At 39.9% G+C, this 6,532-nt stretch overlaps 1 non-coding gene across 1 annotated transcript; it reads right to left on the bottom strand.

The window, feature by feature from the left end:
• Positions 1 to 6,002: 6,002 nt before the first annotated feature.
• LOC148852760 (small nucleolar RNA R71) lies at positions 6,003 to 6,109 on the bottom strand. Its single transcript, XR_016100146.1, has one exon. It is a non-coding gene; the product is annotated as a small nucleolar RNA R71 (small nucleolar RNA).
• Positions 6,110 to 6,532: the final 423 nt, after the last annotated feature.

Below are 6,532 nucleotides of genomic sequence, written 5' to 3'. Positions count from 1 at the left end.
TCTGGAAATGTGGGAAATCACATAGGGTGCATGGAGCCAACTGTTTCAGCTGCATAACCCCACCACCCTTTTGTGAAGGATCACATCCACTCATCATATGAGTTTTCCCTTTGGCCTTTGTCAGACATGGTTCAGAGCCTTTTTCAGGTAAACCTTTCTGTCCAGTGAGTGCTCACCCATCATATTCTTGAATGCCAAGGTACCGTGAGAGAGTTCCCATTCTCTAGTGAAGCCCCTCCCACATCGGTCTATGACGCCCCTATCATCTTATGAAACACTCAGACAAGCCCAACAGCAAATGGATAGCCCATTTTCTGGTGTGTTTCCTCATTACTGAAGGACCCATCCTCATGCTAATGATGGAAGGCCTTTAGAGAGTTCATCATATGAATCTCCCTATCACATGCACTCATATTAGCTGGAGGGAACACAATTACACCCTAGTTTGATTTAGGTCAAACCAAAGTGGCTCCCATTGACTTTCATAAAGCCAGATTTCGGTGGGCCTTAAATCGGCTAGGGTTCCGCACGCAACCTCTTGATGTGGTGTGGGGCCCACCACTGAGGAAAGTCATCCAATGACCAATAGGGACACCATGGCAATGATGTGCATTCAGCCATGGTGTGCACAAGAGCCACTGTAGAATGAGCATGGGCCAAGTACTTATGGCCCGTTGGAAGCCCGTTAAAATTCCATAATATTAACCATTAATATTATCTAGGTATATGGACTGAATTAGGGTTACCTAGTTCGGCCCATATAGCTTTATCCTTTAAAATGGGCTTTTGTAGTTTTAACTATTTAAAACTGGGCCTTTACAGGCTGGGCCGAATTAACCATTTAATTAAATATCAATCCTTAGGCCCATTAGTGGGAAATTAGGGCTGACATTCAGCCTTGATTAAACCCTAGAATTGGTCCAAACAGTTTTCAACCAATCTTGGTTCGAATGGGTCTAGTGTTTGATTTTTAATTAAATCCTTAATTCAAGAAAATAATCTGAAATTAAATACTGATAAAAGGAAAAACAAGAATCAGTCAAACAGGGCTGTTCACACAATCCTTCCTGCAAAACAGAGGTTAGATCACAGAATGCAGTTTCACAAACTTCAAATCGCAGATAGCATTTCTCTCATCTGCGAAATTTCCTTTTCTGCGAAATCTCCTTTTCTGCACCGCCAACTTCGGTCCAAAATAAAAATAAATAGAAATCCTATTTCTATTAATAATTACATCAGATCGAATACCTATACATTGAGTCTAGAAAATAAAAAATATATTTACAGACCCAAAATAAGTCAAGAACTGCAAAATCGCAGGTTCCCTGCGCAAACCAAGAATTCGATCACCTCTTATACGAACAACGCATAAATCAAGAAAATTATAAAGAACAATTCTAAATAATAATCAGATTTATTTAAAATTAATTTTAGATTATTTGCCCATCTGTTTTGGGAACAAATTCCCCAAAACCAAATCTGCGCAAATTGGGTAGAATGCCTTCTCCCTAATTGCGCAGGTTCAGATCTGAAACAGAATGGTTCAAGATTTGAACCTATGGCTCTGATACCACTGAAGGGTTGAGAGATCCATCCCATGGACGCCAAAAGATTGCAGAATAAGGGGCAAATTTCAAAATTTTTTTTTCTCCCTTCAACTGGGAATCACATTCCCTATTTAGAAAATCATATTTTCAAGGATCAATCTTGAACCTTAAACTGAACCAGATCTGAACCAAAAGGAATGGGAGAGAATAATACCTGATACGGAGAAGTAATATCTCCCAACGAAGGTGTTCACGCCCAAGGAAGGATCCAAAGACTACTCCCACTGAACATGGCGCAGTGCAGGATGGAGCAGAATCAGCAGTGTTCTTCCCAAGAACTCTGTCCTTCACAAGAAACAGCAGGATGGAACGTGAGCACAGCTTCCCTTTTCAGTCCTTTCTCAAAGAACTGATGTCAAGATCCAATCTTGACTTCTCCCACAACTGGAGATCGAACTGGCAAACAGGGTGGCAAGAAAAGGGAGGCGGCAAGAGAATATTCGTAGGGTGCAGAATTCTCTCTTCATGATTTCAGCACTAAAGAGGATCTGATGTGTTTATGGTTCTCTCTCAAGGCTGCCGCCCCCTCCTTCCTTTTGTTAACTTGAAAAGATCAGCTCCTAATCCCATTAGGAGGTGCTTATCCAAATCATATTTGGATCAACCTTCTCTTCTAGTGATACGGATAAACCCTTATCTTATCTGCAGATTAGATTAGCTTTATCCTAATCTTATTAGGAGGTTTCTAGATCTGAATCACATTCAGATCTGGACTCTCTGAGTGGATAGGATTAAGACCCTATCCTAACTGCTAATCCATCTCAGAATTCGCCCCTTTAATTAACTAAATTAATAGCCCAGTTCGAAATGGGCTTTAGGCCCATTAAGCTTATGTGCTCAATTAACCTTCCTAACTGCTGCCCAGTTGGGCTTCCTTGTATGGCGTGGGACCCAAGCATTGATCTACACATCAGCCACATGGGTTCGGCCCAGCCTTTGTTACAAGGCCTGGTCGAATACACTGTTAAGACAGTGCACCCCCTGAAACCCATCAAATGGGCTCTATGGGCCCAACACTTACCCTAAGTGGTCCCTGGGCCAAGCCACCTTGTAACACCCAGGGACTGTGGGCAGATGCAAGATTAGCCCATCAGGTATTATCCTCAATGGTCTTACACTTAACCTCTCAGCCCATAATGATCATACACTGCCCGACAAGAGAGGACCTCTCCCTCGGCTACAAGGAACAGTGTTGCACTCTCCACTTATATGGATCCCGGGAATTAAAACCTTTTGCAAACATTTTAGAAACCATAATATATGTAGTTTTATATCTCATATAAAATATATTTTGCAAAACAAATTTCAACGGTTGAAATCGGCTGCCGGCAGTCTTGGTTTCCAACAGTGAGAGCGCATCCCCGATCATTACCTTTGTCCGACAAAGGGGCTGATCCTGTCACTATGATCACCCACTCAGATGAATTCTCGGATTGTCCCAACATACCCAGGTTTTGACCCCCGCTAAAGATCTGACTGATTGGTACATCAAAGACATCCCGATCCGACACCTAGAGCAGTATCATAATCAAGTCTAGGGGTCGGGTGTAACTTGCCAGTTTTGCCCATCAATCTCCAAGGTCCAGGGCAATACTGGAAATCTGGTCCAGTTTAAAGATTCAATTAATCCCACACTGTATGTGCCTAGGGTCTCACCCCGGTAGCTGCGACAAGCCACCCCAACCGACTTGATGGCACCATAGTGTCAGGATAGGTCTCCCCAGACCGCCCCACTGGCTGTGAACTTTCTAAACTAACATGAGTCTCAATAAGTGTCCAGTTTAAGGGTATTACACAGAAACATACCAAGGGAACATGAATCAAATATGTACTTTTATTCATTTACAATAAACTCATAAAGTACATCGATTTTGATTGAAGCTAAGGGCATACAAAACTGTCTAACACTTCTACCCACACCAGGTCTCTTTTCACAAACCCATCTAACTTTACCTTTTGCACAAATAGCTTTCTTATAGAGAAGCAATTCATCAGATCTTTGTGTGACGACTGGTGATAATTGTACCACCTTCGGCCATGTCTGTCTTTCAATAGGTCTACTCCTGCTGGTGGTGGTGGCAAATTAATCACCCTATCTTCAACCAACTTGTTCATTATCAAGATGATGAGAATAAAAGTTATCATATTTTTATCCCTAAATATTCAGTCTTTTATACTTAATTTCACTCATTATTCTTGTATTTCGATTCAGGGCATGAAAGAAGGCATCAGGAGAACAACAAGGCTAATCGGGTAATTTTGCATAGTTTTAGTGCCGCATAGTAATCTGAGCATAAATATCCCATCCGGACTTTGATTGAGATTATTCAAGATGAATTGGAAAGATAAAGAAAAACTCTACAACTTTCATGTTTTGAGTTTTGATAGATTTGGACTGCATCAAAGTAAAAATTGGTCCCAAAGTCTAAACAAATTCGTAGAGAAGCCCAGTTCGCAGCAGAAGCCAATTTGCAACAAAAGCACAATTCATAGAGAAGCTTTGCAGCGGCCCAATTCATTAAGGAAGCCAAATACGAAACTGCAAAGAGTCCTATCAGATTCAATTTTCTGATGTAATTCTAGAAAGATAAAAGAGTGAGATTACCAGATAAGAGATAGGATAGGATTAGATCTAAGCTAATCATTAGGAATTAGGACTTTCTAGTTTTGAGAAAGAACTCCAAAAAGGAGTTGGAAACAACCCCTCCTCTTGAAGCTATATAAAGGGGTGGGGGGGGGGGGCAGACTAGCACCAGGCATCAATCAAGGAATCAACCAATCAATCAATCAAGGAAGCAAGGAAAAATCCTCCAAGAGAGCTTCAACCTCCAAAGAAGTAGTTAGTAACCTAGGAGGAGAAGAAAGGCGACGAAGAGGAGAATTGAAGATTCAAGGGCGAGGAGTTCCCCTCAATCAACTCCTATTCAAGAGTTTTTTTTCTTCAAACTTTACTCTCTGTTATTATTCGATTTCACTTATGTTTAATCTAAATTTTATTATTGGAATGATTCTTTTCATTAATAATATGAGTAGCTAAATTTCTTGATCTAGGATTTGGATGTAGTCTTTTGATTTTCCTATGATAGATTTTGTTTAATTGATTGGGTCGTTGATTGTTTGGATTTATCTTTTATCTTAGGGCTTAATGCTAGTAATTAATTGGCCATTAATTACTTGAATTAAGGTATTGTGTGAAGTAGCGAGAGTGGAAGCATAATACTAGTTCATTGAGATAATTAACCTAGGGTAAGTGTTGCTTAGAGATAAGAACACTCCTTTGTGATTGTTAAACTGATTTCCATTGATCTTAATGGGTTCGTGTTCATTGCCTGTGATCACGGGAGTAGACATGCGGTTAGCATAAACACATGTGTTGTATATTGAGAGAGAACTTCATATAATTTGGGGAAATCTGATCATAAATTCCTACAACAATAAACCAATCTAAGAAAACATAAGTATGTCATAGGTAATCATTTGATGAAACCCGAATCTTAGGCTTTTTATAATATTCTGAATTAAACCTATTTACTTGCATTATCATTTCTTTAATTTGGCTTGAGAATTGAATTTCTAAATAATAGAGAAATCTTAAAATTTGGTACTTGACAACACCTTCCCTGTGGGATTGACACTATTCACACACTATTACTTGCCCATGATCTGTATACTTGCAGAAATCATACAATTTTTTGGCGCCGCTGCTGGGAAAGGCAATACTGTCAATATCAAAAAAATTTTGATACACTCTATTACTTTAGACCTCTTATTCTTTAAAAAAAAACTATCTTTTGTGTTTCTCATTGCATAGCCTTTTAGGTGTTTATGCGAAGCGATCCAAACGCCCAATTAGAAGATCTAGATCTTGAAAATGACCGTAGGTGCAAAACTTTAACTAAAGCCAAAAATGAGAGGCTCAGAAAGGAGAAAGAAGGCAGGGATAGGGAGCTAGAAAGTCAGGAAGGAGGAACACAAATTAATCAAGAAGCTTTTGAGGGAGTAAGAAAAGAAGAAGAGATGGCAAACGACGCTAACATATCCTTGCACAAATTTTCCATACCAACTTCGACCATTCAGCCTAGCATTGAAAGGCCAATGGTTGCAGCTAATAATTTTGAGATCAAATGAGCAATCATTCAAATGGTTCAGCAGTCTCAGTTTGAGGGAGGAGTTATGGAAGACGCCAATGCGAATTTGGCAAATTTCTTGGAGATCTGTGATACCTTCAAAATGAATGGCGTTTCTGATGATGCCATTAGACTGAGGCTTTTACCTTTTTCTCTTAGAGACAAAGCCAAAACATGGTTAATCTCTCAAGCTTCAGGATCAATTACTACATGGGATCAGCTCACAAAGGCATTTCTAGCAAAATACTTCCCACCAGGAAAAACTACTAAATTGAGGCATGACATCACCAGTTTCACTCAGTTTGATAGAGAGACTCTCTATGAAGCATGGGAAAGGTTCAAAGACTTGCAAAGAAAGTGTCCTCATCACGGTATCCTAGATTGGTTGATAGTATAGACGTTCTATAATGGTCTCTCCCCTCAAATGAGAAGTACTATTGATGCAGCAGCTGGTAGGGCTCTCATGAACAAGAATGCTACAGATGCAAATGTTCTCCTTGAAGAAATGACAACTAATAACTACCATTGGTCTAATGAAAGAAGCATTACAAAAAAGGCTGCTGGTGTTTATGACATGGATGGGTATTCTCTACTTGCTTCCAAAGTTGATGCGATAGCCAAGACCTTGGAATGAGTGAACATCAATGTTCTCTCCAACCATCCAAAAGTGTGTGAATATTGTGGGGGAAATCACCATAATTCAGATTGTCTTGGGATGGAGCAAGTCCAATTTGTCAATAATCCAAATCGGCAACCAAACAACCCTTACTCGAATCCTTACAACTCTAGATAGAGGAA

This window comes from Nelumbo lutea, chromosome 5, assembly GCF_056320005.1.
Source record: "Nelumbo lutea isolate HS-2025 chromosome 5, American lotus-T2T, whole genome shotgun sequence".
Lineage (NCBI taxonomy): Eukaryota > Viridiplantae > Streptophyta > Magnoliopsida > Proteales > Nelumbonaceae > Nelumbo > Nelumbo lutea.
The sequence above is the reverse complement of the archived record's forward strand: the minus strand, read 5'-3'. Positions and strand labels throughout refer to the sequence as shown.